General features: G+C 33.2%; 1 protein-coding gene across 3 annotated transcripts in view; it reads left to right on the forward strand.

Annotated features, from left to right (window-relative positions):
- The window catches only part of Lmpt (four and a half LIM domains protein limpet), a 539983-nt gene that overhangs the window by 377257 nt on the left and 145713 nt on the right, over nucleotides 1-17013 (forward strand). The window lies entirely within an intron of this gene.

Raw genomic sequence — 17013 nt, forward strand, 5'->3', positions numbered from 1 at the left:
CCCATAAAAAGCGACCCCCATATTTCAATTCCGGCTCTCCAATTACCTTTTTGCCTAATATATACCACGTATGGACTAACTTACAATTTAGAAGACGGTGTTAAGAAGTTTTAAGATACACTAAAAAAAAGTGAACTCTCTATTTCACTAAAGCCAATTTAACTTTATTTTAGTTCATGGAATTATTATGTTTGGAGAAAGTTTCCTTTACTCTAATAATTTTTTGTATACGTTAGTTAATTTAAATAAAACCGAGGAAAAAATATACTCAAATGAAGTATAAAGATTAACTAAAATCGTGTCTTCCACAAAATAGTTCAGAATTTCTTTAAATTTGTAAATTTTACCAAAAATGCGTCCATCGTGAACTTCGTATGTCACTAAAGACATTGTTGCAATTTTTAACTCCAAGTTTTTCCTTCAAACTACAAAATTTTCTTTAACAAGTGAAAAAACTTAGTTATCTCTAATAAATTTTCTTGAACTTGTCGAAAAATATTTACTTATTTTTATGACATCGGCGTGATGCCAACGTTTGTAATACTGTTTAGTTAAAATTTTCTAAAAATATTCAAATTTTTCTAAAATTAACCGAAAGTTTTCTTCCTGGTGGGTTCACTGCTTTTTCAGTGTACCTGGCCATCGCACAGTGGGGGCAAAATCGCAAAAAATGGAGATTAATTAAACTACTTATCCGATTTCAAAAATTCGTTCTCTATTATTTATTTTATTTATTTAACTTTATTAACAAATAATATGAAATTATTAGTTAATTAATGTTAGCTATAGCTACATAGGCCTTAAGCTTAACATATAGTTAGGTACAGCGTTGCCAGAATTGTTTCACCAAAAACCGCTAGATTTGCCCAAAAAAATAGCTAAAAAAAGCTAAAACATGCTAAAAAATAGCTAGAAAAAAGTCTAATTTTTTTTGTATCAAAAGTCACATTTTTGATTGAAATTTAACAAACTTAAAGGCTTTATTTCACTTACAATGCATATTATTTTCATTTTAATTCCACTTCTGTGAGACTGTAACAATATCTATGGCATATTAGCTCTGTTTGCGTATTCGATACATTTTGATTACTATCACAAATTTTTTACTGGAAGTCCTTCGTTTTGTGGGAGCTACCTTCCCAACACCTCTATTTTATTTACTTGTTATTTTAAAATATTAAATGATCTAAGCATGCTTTGGATTTCGTAAAAAAATGATTTGTCATTTTTTTAAATAAAATTTTAGTTTGGTTTTGAAATTGTGAAAAATTTGAAATACATTACTTTTATTTAAATTGTAGAAAATATCTATAGTTTACATTTCCCAGTAAAAACATTTTCCTTTTCTTCATGAGCTATCAAAGTGCTTTAAAACCGTGCTAACGCCAACTTAAATTTCCAAATTCAGACTCGACTTCAAGTAGAAATTATTGTATATATACGTTTTTAAAATAAAGGGTTGAAAAACATCTTCTATTTTTGAACGCTATTTTGGTTTGTGGTTAAGATGCAAAAACTCCTCACATTTAAAGACTATTTCATTAATTCTTCCTTCTTTCATGAAAACATACCCATTTTTAAGTTGAATCACTTAATTATAAGGACAAAACGACTTTATCGTCTTTTGGACAAGGAAAACAGTTTATATAAAAGAAATTCACAAATGCTATTATAACCAAAATTCGCGTTCGTATTTTAAGGAGACGACAATATTTTTTCAGTGCACAAAGCTATTCACATCTACTATTTTAATTTAGTAATATCGTAATAACTTTAGAATATTATAATAACATAAAAAGGATAAACGAGTCAAATGATAATATTTCCAATAATTTACTGACAGTTTATCTAACAAATTTGTATGGTAATAGTAGATTTAAAGTTTACGATAACTTTTATGTATATAATGAAAAAACTTTACAACAAGGTGTATTTGCTACAAAAATGCCCGCATAATGGCTGGACTCATTATTAATGTTTCAACTGAGCTTTGAAATATGTGGAAACCCTTATACTTGCAGCAAGGCTTAGATAAAAACGCCGATTTATCCATATTTCAATAGAAACATGTCGAAAATAAAAAAGCCAAAAATAGCTAAAAGGGTCATGAAAAAAAGCCAGAAAAAAGCTAAAAGCTAAATGCATTTTTTCCCGCTAAACGTCTTCAAAAAAAGCCAAATCTAGCGGGAAAAAAACTAAATTGGCAACGCTGGTTAGGTACATAGTTGGTAAGTTAGATTTTAGTTTTGGTCATGTCTTAGATGTATCTATACAGGTTTGATTCTTTTAAAAATTTTAATAAAATGGATACGTTATGTGTAGTAGGATTGGATATAAATGAAATAGGGGTTTCCCCTTTAAATGCATTATGTTGTATGGTTCGCGTGTCATTGCATTCACGCATAATATGATCAAGTGTTCTATTAGGCACATTACAATTACAACTTGGGAGGTTGGGGCATTGATGAGGTGACCGTGCTACAATGCTACGTTATCACTGAGTGACATAGGCTACACATCTTTTGCAAAAGTGGGCGGTGCCACTCCCACTATTAAAAATAGCTCTAGCGGCGATAGTAACGGCCGACTGTCATGAAACTTTACCAATGTTGTACTGTTAATCTGGTAATAATCCTTGGCTATACATGGTTATGATTGGGCGTGGCACCTCCCATTAAAACTTGGAACGGATATATCTCATGAATTATCAGGGGTATGAATATGAGATTTGGTATATATGTTGATCGTACAGTATGAGTTACATCCAAGGTGGAATAGGGCGGTGTCACGCCCCCTTTTAAAAAATGTTCTGGCTCAGTCGAATTTTTTGTTTTTTTGGAAAAAATTAATACAATTTTCACATAGTAATTAATTTATTTGTATTATAATAACGTTGATGAAAGGGGTATTGTTGTATCATATGTGTAACTAAATTCGGGACCCAAAGCAGATATTAAATTTGTTATAAAAATAGGTTGTTCCTTCATATCTACAAAGTAGGAAAAAAGTTTATACATAAGTTGTTATATATATCGTTTTATATTATAAGACATATGTTTCTGATCTGCTATTTTAAAATATATGCCCAAAGTCATCAAACTCCAATGCATTGTCCTCCATATAATCATCGTCGTCATCTGTTTCATGATTTGTGCCTTCTGGTGCCACGTTCGTCAAAACTGAAGGCGAAACAAGTAGATCTACCACTGATTTTGGAAGTTGGTGGATTTTTTCTTTTTTTGCAATTTTGATTTACCAGATAGGATTGGATCTTAACTAAGTAGGAACCTATTAAATATGTCTCGATAGCAATCCTCTCGCAAGAAAAATGTTCTCTGTATTCTTAAAATCTTTGTTTCGGGCAACCCAGGAACCCAATTACAATTTGTACATCATGCGAAAACGTCAGACGTGTTGACGTTTTCGCATTTCAATACACAACACATAACGCACAATAACAAATACATTGTAACATTGTAACACACAGTTGCTTACGATATTTAAAAACAAAAGTTATAACAAAGAAAACGAAGAAAAAGCTAAGAAAAGACAAAAACTGGTGTTTTTTGCTTGAGTGACTATTTTCACTGTTAACTTAATAAAAAATTTTATTACTTACATTTTATTACTTAAAATGAAAGCCTAGGAATTGTAGTTTATTAAAACTTTAATATTCTAACTCCAAGTGACCCCGTTCATATTCAAATATCCAAGAATATTTTGAAAATAGCCAAAATTTAGACACATTTTAAAATATTTTTTCAAAATATTTATACACATTTTTTGTTTACACAATTTTTGTAGAACAACGCTAAAATATCAGAGGTTGAAGATTCCATAGTGAAAATATTACTTTTGGCATGCGAAATACATATATCTCCGAAATATACCGAATTTCAAAAAAAAAAAAACACTGCCGAATTTAAAAAAAAAAAAACACTACTACATATGACATTGAAATTTTCAGTAGTGATGTAGAATTGTATATACTTTAATCGGATCCTAAGTATTTTTCAAAAAACTAAAATTTAAAATTTCAATTAATCTCCATTTTTTTCGAGTTTGCCCCCCTGTGCATCGGTGAGTATTACCACAATTACAGTCTTTAGTAGAAGTTTCTACGCAATCCATGGTGGAGGGTATATAAAATTCGGCCTGGCCGAAATTACGGCCGTATATACTTGTTATACATGAAAAAGTACATATTAACAAAATCGCGCACATCTACCAAACTTATACGATGATAAGTACTAATAATTAAGTTTTTTTTTGTTTTGTTTATATTCTCTGGTCATTAAGAATGTCAAGATAATGCATTAAAATTAAGAAAATTCGAAAATAATTTAACAATTTTAAGAGAGAATACATTTTTGTGTGGACATATTAATGTACATATATATATAGAGAGAGAGAGCGAAGTGTTTCTGTATAAACTGAGCAATGTTTTTCTGATTCAATCATGAATAACATAGAAATAACAAGTATATACGGCCGTAAGTTCGGCCAGGCCGATGCTTATGTACCCTCCATCATGGATTGCGTAGAAACTTCATCTAAACACTGCCATCCACAATCGAATTACTTAAGTTGCGGTAACGCTTGCCGATGGCAAGGTATCTTAAAACCTCCTAACACAATCTTCCAAATTGTATGTAAGTCCATACATGGTATATATTAAATCAAACAAGATCGATCCAATACGTATATAATTCAGCTTGACAAAGTAGACATAAAATTTTGACAAAATTTTCTACAGAAATAAAATTTTAACAAAATTTTCTATAGAAATAAAATTTTCACAAAATTTTCTATAGAAAGAAAATTTTGACAAAAATTTCTACAGAAATAAAATTTTAACAAAATTTTCTATAGAAATAAACTTTTGACAAAATTTTCTATAGAAATAAAATCTTGGTAGATTATTTTTGGCTCGAGTGGCAAGCATGATTATGAACCGAATAAAATTTGAACAAAATTTTCTACAGAAATAAAATTTTGACAAAATTTTCTATAGAAATAAAATTTTGACAATGATGAAAATTTTATTATGAGCCGAATAAAATTTTAACAAAATCTTCTCTACAAATAAAATTGTGACAACATGTTCTATAGAAATAAAATTTTGACAAAATTTTCTATAGAAATAAAATTTTGGTAGATTATTTTTGGCTCTAGTGGCAACCATGATTATGAACCGATATGGACCAGTTTTTGTGTGATTCGACCAATTTTGGTATGGTTGTCAGCGACCATATACTAACACCACGTGCCTAATTTGAACCGGATCTATATATAATTATGGACCGATATGGACCAATTCTGGCACGGTTGTTAAAGATCATATACTAACACCATGTTCTGAAATTTGCTTCTCTTGGAGACTTCGCAAGCCAAATCTGGGGGTCGGTTTATATGGGGGCTATATATAATTATGAACCGATGTGGACCAATTTTTGCATGGTTGTTAGAGACCATATACCAATATCATGTACCAAATTTCAGGCGGATTGGATGAAATTTGCTTCTCTTTGAGGCTCCGCAACCCAAATCTGGGGATCGGTTTATATGGGGTCTATATATAATTATGGACCGATGTGTACCAATTTTTGCATGATTGTTAGAGACCATATACCAACACCATGTACCAAATTTCAGGCGGATCGGATGCAATTTGCTCCTCTTTGAGGCTTCGCAAGCCAAATCTGGAGATCGGTTTATATGGGGGCTATATATAATTATGGACCGATATGGACCAATTTTTGCATGGTTGTTAGAGACCATATACCAACATCATGTACCAAATTTCAGCCGGATCGGATGAAATTTTCTTCTCTTTGAGGCTCCGCAAGCCAAATCTGGGGATCGGTTTATATGGGGGCTATATATAATTATTGACCGATGTGAACCAATTTTTGCATGGTTGTTAGAGACCATATACCAATACCATGTATCAAATTTCAGCCGGATCGAATGAAATTTGCTTCTCTTTTAGGCTCCGCAAGCCAAATCTGGAGATCGGTTTATATGGGGGCTATATATAATTATGGACCGATGTGGACCAATTGTTGCATGGTTGTTAGAGACCATATACCAACACCATATACCAAATTTCAGCCGGATCGGATGAAATATGCCAAATCTGAGGGTCCCTTTATATGGGGGCTATATATCAAAGTGGACCGTTATGGCCCATTTTCAATACCATCCGACCTACATAGATAACAACTACTTGTGCCAAGTTTCAAGTCGATAGCTTGTTTCGTTCGGAAGTTAGCGTGATTTCAACAGACGGACTGACGGACGGACATGCTCAGAATTTCACCACGACTCAGAATTTCACCACGACCCAGAATATATATACTTTATGGGGTCTTAGAGCAATATTTCGGTGTGTTACAAACGGAATGACAAAGTTAATATACCCCCATCCTATGATGGAGGGTATAAAAATATCAATGATGTAAAAAGTAATTGATTTATTCAGCTCTTCCAATTAATTGTTTTATTGATACAATTACAAATATAATTGATTTTGGTCGAAAAACTCAATTAATTTTTTTAGTCGGAGCACAAAATTATTTATTGTATTATTATTTACTTATAATTAGTTTTTCTATAGATGAAAAAATTTCTTTGTAATTTTATATGAGTTTATAATTTCTTATGAGCTTCGATTATAATTACAGTTGAATTTTTCTTTAGATTTCAGTCAAAATTTAATAAAACAGTGAATACACAGAAAAAAAACATCACCAAAATATTTTCAATTAAAAAGTTGATTGAAGTTGAAATTTTAATAAATTAATTGATACAATAAACTTTTTGATCAATATAGAACATTAAGTTAATTAAGTAAGTGATAGAAATGTTTAAAATTTTTAATTAAAAAATTAATTAAGTTTTGCAATCAAAATCAATTAAATTTTTATTAAATCCATTAAAAAATTAATTGAAATTTGCTAATGAAATCAAATAATTTTTTAATCAAGTATTTTATTAATAAATCTATGATTGATACCAGGGATCCGGAGCGGAGCGGAGCAAGCCCTTTTTTTGCCGGAGCGGGAGCGGAGCGGTTTCCAAATGAAAAACCGCTCCGCTCCGAATAAACTGTGTAGGTAATTTCAAATATAGCTAGTACTTAGCGTAGTGTGAGTAAACGTTTAAAATGTACGATATGTATTTTTGTACGTACGTACATTGGGGAAAACACAACGTGTTTTTTTAGTAATTGTTTTCAAAAACGGCAAATGTCAAAATATATGTCTAGTATGTGTTGTAAATGTAACAACAGTACTTTCGATCAATTTCAGCCCGTATTACTATAAAGATGTTTGTAATGAACGTCAAATAAATGGAATTAAACGATCTTATTTATATTTAATTTTTTAGTTTTCTACACCGAAAAAAATATTGTCGTGAAGTCAAAGATTTCATGTCCTTAGAATAAGAATGCAAATTTTGCTTAACATGGAAGACGCATTTCTCTAAAATAAAGTTTTTTTCCTTGTCCAAAAGTCAATAAACTTTTGAATGAAGTTGTAATGTCCTTATAATTAAGTGATTTTACTTAAAAATGTGTATTATAACATGAAAGATAATATTTTTGAGGTAAGGTCAACGTGACTTTAATAATTAAGAAAAATTCTTTAAAATTAATAAAATTGTCTTTAAATTTGTTTCCTTGTTGCATCTTGCCTACAAAGCAAAAAATCGTTAAAAAATAAGACACGTTTTTCAACACTTTATTTTAAAGACGCTTTTTACTTGAAACATAGCATAATTTCTACTGGAAGTCGAGTCTTAATATGGAAAATAAAATTGTGGTTAACTCGTTTTTAAAGGATTTTGATAACAACTGACGAAAAAAATCTAAAAAAATGATAAATTAACATTTGCTTCCTAGAAGCAAGTACATAACCCCCAAATTTAAAAGAGAACTGCGTCTTTAAAGTATCCTTACTTGTATTCTCCGCTTCTTTGGCTCGGAATTAATACCCAAACTGTTAAAGTAAAGACAAAATCTTTGGAACCGGGCATGTTTTTTTTTTCAGTGTAAGGACATTCATATTTGCTTTAGTATTGTACTATATCCTAGCATTCTCTTATTTCTGATATTAGTTCTCGAAAATTTAATTAAAATTATGGATAATTTCAATTTTGGTTGAAAAATGTGCGCATATACATTTATGTAAATTTTTTCTCACATTGAAAACTAATGACTTGATTTGTATTATTGCATGTTATCTACTTTTTTTGAGAACGAACATTTCTTAAAAACGCTGTTCGAAAATGTATTTTTACAATAAAGGGGAAAAAAGCGAAATTAGGTAACACTAGATCTGAGTAAGAATATTCGTAGGTATACCACGGACTGATTTCGATGGAGGTTGTTGCAAACATAAACATACACACACACATTACAAATATAACAAAACCTCTTCTCTACGTCTGTTGCAAAACAAAAAAAACTTTCGGAGAGTATTTACTTCTACTCTGTGTATAGACTTTCAATTCCAATCAGCGTTACCGTTTTGGTCCGATCGGACCAAAATTGGTCCAATCGGACCAAAATTGGTCCAAAAGATTTCTAATTTTTAAATTTGGTCCGATGGTCAGACCAAACAGAATTTGGTCCATTTTCATAAATTTGGTTTCTATCACATATTAAATAGTAGATGGTGCACCGCAAAGAATATTGTCGGGAGGCCAAATATTTCACATGCTTAAAATACGAATACGAATTTTGCTTAGAATAGAAGACGTATTTCTCTGAAAAAAAGTTTTTCCTTGTCTAAAAGTCTCTAAACTTTTCAATGAAGTCTGTTTGTCCTCATAGCTAAGTGATTCGACATAAAAATGTGTATCCTAACATGAATGCAAATTTCGTTTTAATGAAGTCAAAATGGATTTAATATTTCTGAAAAAATCTTCAAAATTAATAAAATATTTCAACACATTGTTTTAAAGTCATTATACCCTAATAATAAGTTTGATCTGCCAAAAAATGTGCCTACAAGAAATATTGATTTTAGACCCCATAAAATATATACCGATCGACTCAGAATCACCTCCTGAATCGATCTAGCGCTTTTCGTCCGTCCGTCCATCCGTCCGTCTGTCCATGTATTTGTTGTTCACATGATTTCGGTCGCAATTATTAACCGATTTTGATGAAATTTGGCACAGGGAGTTTTTTTGGGCACAAGGACGAACGTTATTGAATTTGGAAGAATTTAGATATAGCTCCCATATATATGTATTGCCCGATTTCGACAAATGGGGTCACGTTGCACGTTTTTTACTAACCGATCGTCGTCAAATTTAGCACAAAATAATCTTCTGTATCACCCTTTAAGTCTGAAAATTTCATCGAAATCGGTTCAGATTTAGATATAGGTCCCATATATATGTATCGCCCGATTTTGTCAAATTAGGTCATAAACCTTTATTTATCAACCGATCTTACTCAAAGTTGGCGAAATGTAATCTTCTATAGCACTAACTATATGTGCAAAAAATCATCGAAATCGGTTCAGATTTAGCTATAGCTCCCATATATGTACCGCCCGATTTTTCTAAATAAAATAAAACTCAATTGAACAAATAATACAATGTTTGTACTATAATTTTCTCGAAGAGGAGCGGAGCGGAGCGTGGAGCGGAGCGATTTTTTTTTCTCGGAGCGGAGCGAGGAGCGGAGCGGTTTTTTTTTTCTCCGGAGCGGGAGCGGAGCGGAGCGAAAAAAATGGACCGCTCCGGATCCCTGGTTTAGATTACTTATGTTTGCTCTAAAATATTTAGAGAATTTGTTTCTCTAATTCGGATTGAAGAACACCTTTAGAATCGGAATGTCCTCTAAATGAGGTAAATCGAAATATTCACATCGTGTTCTCCTTAAAGTTGACTTTTCCGCTTTTCTTCTAATTCGATGAGTCAGTCTTGGGGAACATCAAAATCGATTAGACGATTCGAAAATGATTTATAAAATTATAAGATTACGCCAAGTCTAATTCCACTGTTTTTTTACTTAAAATTTATTTTCGACTCTTGTGTCCCCATATCACAAAGGCACTGTGCGTCTCTGAAACCTTTAACAACTGATGAAGGTTGGCGGCGCACATATTTTCACCCCAAGCAATGTGGATATTTGGTGACGACGCTACGCTTATTCACTGCTCACTAAAGCAGAGCATTTGCTTTGCTACAGTGAATACGCAACGCGCTCTCGCAAAACGATCGTTCGTATGGTATTTCGATGTTGTTGTTTTTACTGGAATTGTTGTTGTATTCTTGTTTACAGTGGAGTAAAAAAAGCCAATAACAACAATGAGCCCTTTAGTTAGATAGGGGATTAATTTGCAGAAATGAGACATCATAATCTATTCATCGAATTAAGATTCTGACCCTCTAGAGGTGTATACAAATTCAATGATGCTTTGATCATTGGATGTAGCGATAATGATGTCAGTGTTGTCAATATTGGGGATATTTGGATTTTTCTCCAGAATTTTGTTGTGGTATTCATTGATATCTGATCATAACGCAGGTATCCATTTTTTTTTACATTTTCCAAATAAAGTAACGAAATTTTAATTAAAATACAGTTTATAATCTTTGCTTCAAAAATTGTTTTTATTAAATTTAGAACACAAATATTGGAATTTTGCGTAGCTCTGTTAAAGTCGTATGTCTTTGAACTAAGACAAAGTTTCCCTAAAGTAAAGAAAAACATTTTAGATTTTAACAAATCGTCCTTAAATTAACTGAAATGCTGAATATTTAGATTAAAGATAAAAAATAAAGACTTATTCTGAGGATTTGGTGACGTTACACTGAAAAAAATATACCCGGTTCCAAAGATTTTGTCTTTAAATACACTAATGATATTGGTATTGATTCCGGATACATTTAATTCTCTTTTAAATTTGAGTGTTGCATATTTGATTCTAGGAAACAAATTCTAATTTGTCCTTTTTTTCCAGCCTTTTTCTTTTTACACCCTCCACCATAGGATGGGGGTATATTAACTTTGTCATTCCGTTTGTAACACATCGAAATATTGCTCTAAGACCCCATAAAGTATATATATTCTGAGTCGTGGTGAAATTCTGTGTCGATCTGAGCATGTCCGTCCGTCCGTCTGTTGAAATCACGCTAACTTCCGAACGAAACAAGCTATCGACTCGAAACTTGGCACAAGTAGTTGTTATTGATGTAGGTCGGCTGGTATTGCAAATGGGCCATATCGGTCCACTTTTACGTATAGCCCCCATATAAACGGACCCCCAAATTTGGCTTGCGAAGCCTCTAAGAGAATCAAATTTCATCCGATCCGGCTGAAATTTGGTACATGGTGTTAGTATATGGTCTCTAACAACCATGCAAAAATTGGTCCACATCGGTCAATAATTATATATAGCCCCCATATAAACCGATCCCGAGATTTGGTTTTGGAGCCTCTTGGCGGAGCAAATTTCATCCGAGTGAGTTGAAATTTGGTACATTTTGCTAGTATATGGCCGTTAACAACCATGCCTAACTAGGTCCATATCGGTCTATAGTTATAATAGCCCTCAGATAAATCGATCCCCAATCACACAAAAATTGGTCCATGTCAAGTTCATAATTGTATATAGCCCCCATATAAGCGACCCCATATTTCAATTTTTGGTCCGATCGGACCAAAATTGGTCCAAAAGATTTCTAATTTATAAATTTGGTCCGATGGTCGGACCAAACATAATTTGGTCCATTTTGGTCCATTTTCATAAATTTGGTTTCTATCACATGTTAAATAGTAGATGGTGCACCGCAAAGAATATTGTCGGGAGGCCAAATATTTCACATGCTTAAAATACGAATACGAATTTTGCTTAGAACAGAAGACGTATTTCTCTGAAATAAAGTTTTTTCCTTGTCTAAAAGTCTCTAAACTTTTCAATGAAGTCTGTTTGTCCTTATAGCTAAGTGATTCGACATAAAAATGTGTATCCTAACATGAATGAAAATTTCGTTTTAATGAAGTCAAAATGGATTTAATATTTTTGAAAAAATCTTCAAAATTAATAAAATGTTTCAACACATTGTTTTAAAGTCATTATACCCTAAACCACATAGTGGTTAGGGTATAATAAGTTTGATCTGCCAAAAAATGTGCCTACCAGTAATATTGATTTTAGAGCCCATAAAATATATACCGATCGACTCAGAATCACCTCCTCAGTCGATCTAGCGCTTGGTGTCCGTCCGTCTGTCCATGTATTTGTTGTTTTCAGGATTCCGGTCGCAATTATTAACCGATTTTGATGAAATTTGGTACAGGGAGTTTTTTTTGGCACAAGGACGGACGCTATTGAATTTGGAAGAACTCGGATCAAATTTAGATATAGCTCCCATATATATGTATCGCCCGATTTCGACAAATGGGGTCACGCTGTGCCCCCATAAAATAAAACTCAATTGAACAAATAATACAATGTTTGTACTATAATTTTCTCGAAGAGGAGCGGAGCGGAGCGATTTTTTTTCTCGGAGCGTAGCGGTTTATTTATCTCCGGAGCGGAGCGAAAAAAATGGACCGCTCCGGATCCCTGATTGATACCGTCATGTTTGTGATTGAAGACATTTCAATTAAAAAATTAATTGGATCAATTAATTTCGTGATTGAATCAGAAAAAATGTTTTGTGTGTAGTATGAAACTAAAAATTTCCCAAAGAAATTTTCAATTATAGTTTTAATTGGATATTTTTTTAATATTAATTGAAGATATAATAATTTTCAGTCATTTTAATCGTATCAATTAGTTTTTGATTACGTTTTCAACTTCTTAAATGCAAATATTTTTTGGATATTTTTACTGTGTAAGCATTAAATGATTGCGATGATAATGCACAAGTATAGGTTTTTCTCCGCTTGTGACAAACAAAAAACGAAATCAGGATCAAATCAAAAGAAACTATAAGAGAACCCCATTAGATCCACATAAAAGATATTTTGCTTATACATCCAATACCAAAAGATAGTCAGTCTTTGAAAAGAATGTGGGAGTACCTATCCCATTGACCACTGATAAGATTGGAGATACAAAACCACACCACCACACCTTAATGAAATGAGAAATTTTGATAATTATTTTGCAAAAATGCATACGCAACACCATTCAGTGGCATGCCAAGGAGGGGTTATCGCACCCTCACTATTTACATTTCAGAAACGATTAGACCATCCATCTCGTCCAATGACAAACATTAGGGTGGCCAAATTTTATGCGTGTTTAAGGTCAATTTTGTTTTGGCTTTTGGTTGTTCTTTAGCCATCCATCCCATTTAGCATACCTTTAGAATTTTCTTTCTGTTTTCTTCTATCGTTGTCTTTTTTTAATTTTATTTAGATTTGTTTTAATTCATTTATTTTGTATTTTTGTTTTTATTATAATGGACTTGTTTGCCAAAATTATTTGTTAAATTAGCAACGATGGGAAGCGAAATAAAATCTTGTCACAAATCTGTATACGCTCAAGAAAAACTAATCGAAGACATTTAATGTCGAACCAAACAAACATTATGACGTATCCAGCACGCACAGTGGTATTTTGAAGAGTGAGCAATTGATTGGAATGTTTTCATCCTATTTATGGCGAATTTGAAAATTATTCACACAGGTGGTGATGGTGATTCACACATTCTTTCTTATCGTCTATCGAAATCATTCATTGTTCTGGGATGACTAGTAATAGAGTTTAATGGACACTGATGTCATAATGGTTCAACAAACACTAAATTTAAAATAAATTATAATACATTAATTGAAAATGAACTTTATTTTTATACCCTCCATCATAGGATGGGGGTATATTAACTTTGTCATTCCGTTTGTAACACATCGAAATATTGCTCTAAGACCCCATAAAGTATATATATTCTGGGTCGTGGTGAAATTCTGAGTCGATCTAAGCATGTCCGTCCGTCCGTCCGTCCGTCTGTTGAAATCACGCTAACTTCCGAACGAAACAAGCTATCGACTTGAAACTTGGCACAAGTAGTTGTTATAGATGTAGGTCGGATGGTATTGAAAATGGGCCATATCGGTCCACTTTTACGTATAGCCCCATATAAAGGGACCCTCAGATTTGGCTTGTGGAGCCTCTAACAGAAGCATATTTCATCCGATCCGGCTGAAATTTGGTATATGGTGTTGGTATATGATCTCTAACAACCACGCAAAAATTGGTCCACATCGGTCCATAATTATATATAGCCCCCATATAAACCGATCTCCAGATTTGGCTTGCGGAGCCTAAAAGAGAAGCAAATTTCATCCGATCCGGCTGAAATTTGGTACATGGTGTTAGTATATGGTCTCTAACAACCATGCAAAAATTGGTTCACATCGGTCCATAGTTATATATAGCCCCCATATAAACCGATCCCCAGATTTGGCTTGCGAAGCCTCTAAGAGAAGAAAATTTCATCCGATCCGGCTGAAATTTGGTACATAGTGTTAGTATATGGTCTCTACCAACTATGCAAAAATTGGTAAACGTCGGTCAATAATTATATATAACCCCCATATAAATCTATTCCCAGATTTGGCTTGCGGAGCCTCTAAGAGATGCAAATTTCATCCGATCCGGCTGAAATTTGGTACATGGTGTTGGTATATGGTCTCTAACAATCATGCAAAAATTGGTCCACATCGGTCCATAATTATATATAACCCCCATATAAACCGATCCCCAGATTTGGCTTGCGGAACCTCAAAGAGAAGCAAATTTCATCCGATCCGGCTGAAATTTGGTACATGATGTTGGTATATGGTCTCTAACAACGATGCAAAAATTGGTCCACATCGGTCCATAATTATATATAGACCCCATATAAACCGATCTCCAGATTTGGCTTGCGAAGCCTCAAAGAGGAGCAAATTGCATCCGATCCGGCTGAAATTTGGTACATAGTGTTAGTATATGGTCTCTACCAACTATGCAAAAATTGGTAAACATCGGTCAATAATTATATATAACCCCCATATAAATCTATTCCCAGATTTGGCTTGCGGAGCCTCTAAGAGATGCAAATTTCATCCGATCCGGCTGAAATTTGGTACATGGTGTTGGTATATGGTCTCTAACAATCATGCAAAAATTGGTCCACATCGGTCCATAATTATATATAGCCCCCATATAAACCGATCCCCAGATTTGGCTTGCGGAACCTCAAAGAGAAGCAAATTTCATCCGATCCGGTTGAAATTTGGTACATGATGTTGGTATATGGTCTCTAACAACGATGCAAAAATTGGTCCACATCGGTCCATAATTAGATATAGACCCCATATAAACCGATCTCCAGATTTGGCTTGCGAAGCCTCAAAGAGGAGCAAATTGCATCCGATCCGGCTGAAATTTGGTACATGGTATTGGTATATGGTCTCTAACAACCGTGCTAAAATTGGTCCACATCGGTCCATAATTATATATGGCGCCCATATAAACCGATCCCCAGATTTGGGTTGCGGAGCCTCAAAGGGAAGCAAATTTCATCCGATCCGCCTGAAATTTGGTACATGATATTGGTATATGGTCTCTAACAACCATGCAAAAATTGGTCCACATCGGTTCATAATTATATATAGCCCCCATATAAACCGATCCCCAGATTTGGCTTGCAAAGTCTCCAAGAGAAGCAATTTTCATCCAATCCGGTTGTAATTTGGAACATGGTGTTAGTATATGATCTTTAACAACCGTGCCAGGATTGGTCCATATCGGTCCATAATTATATATAGCCCCCATATAAAATCATGGTTGCCACTAGAGCCAAAAATAATCTACCAAAATTTTATTTCTATAGAAAATTTTGTCAAAATTTTATTTCTGTAGAAAATTTTGTCAAAATTTTATTTCTGTAGAAATTTTTGTCAAAATTTTCTTTCTATAGAAAATTTTGTCAAAATTTTTATTTCTATAGAAAATTTTGTGAAAATTTTATTTCTATAGAAAATTTTGTCAAAATTTTATGTCTAATTTGTCAAACTGAATTATATACGTATTGGATCGATCTTTTTTGATTTAATATATACCACGTATGGACTTACATACAATTTAGAAGATGGTGTTAGGAAGTTTTAAGATACCTTGCCATCGGCAAGCGTTATCGCAAATTAAGTAATTCGATTGTGGATGGCAGTGTTTAGATGAAGTTTTTACGCAATCCATGATGGAGGGTACATAAGCTTCGGCCTGGCCGAACTTACGGCCGTATATACTTGTTTTTATACTTAATTTTTATACTTAATTAAATTAAGTTATATTAAATTAAATCAGACCAAATCAAATTAATGTAGAATATCTCTGGAAAATAGTCATGTGTGCAGGATGTACAAGTAACATGCTACTTTTTCTTATAACGACTTACTCTATACATTAAAAAAAAATTATATTGCCAAATGTTGGGTGTCAACAAAATATCGTCAAACTGAAAACTTAAGAGAAATCTCATGATTCGCGAATAATTTTATGAGTAATTTTACCATGTCCGTCTGTCTGTTTGTTGTAATCGCGCTACAGACTTCTATAATGGTCAAGGTCAAGTTAGAAAACGGGCTATATTGGTCCAGTTTTTGATATAGCCCCCATATAAAGCGATCCTCCGATTTTGGGTCTTGGGCTTCTACAAACCGTATTTTTTATCCGAGTTGGCTGAAATTGGAAATCTAAAGGTATCTTAGTCCCACAATTGGTATAGCCATATAGACCGGGCTTCCGATTTGACTTCTTGGGCTTCTAGAAACTGTAGATTTTATCCGATTTGCCTGAAATTAGAAATCTAGAGGTATATTCAGAGATGGTCTGTATTAAGCTATTTTAGGTTTGCGACTGTCGCAAAGTTGTAAACGTCACATACGCGTCGTAAATGTAGGAAAAGTAGCAAACGTCGCAAACTCAAAATACTTCAGCCCCTAGCGATTGATATCCAACATGATGATATGTGCGAAAAAATTTAAATTAT

The sequence above is a fragment of the Haematobia irritans genome, chromosome 4, assembly GCF_050003625.1.
Source record: "Haematobia irritans isolate KBUSLIRL chromosome 4, ASM5000362v1, whole genome shotgun sequence".
NCBI classification, from domain to species: Eukaryota; Metazoa; Arthropoda; class Insecta; order Diptera; family Muscidae; genus Haematobia; species Haematobia irritans.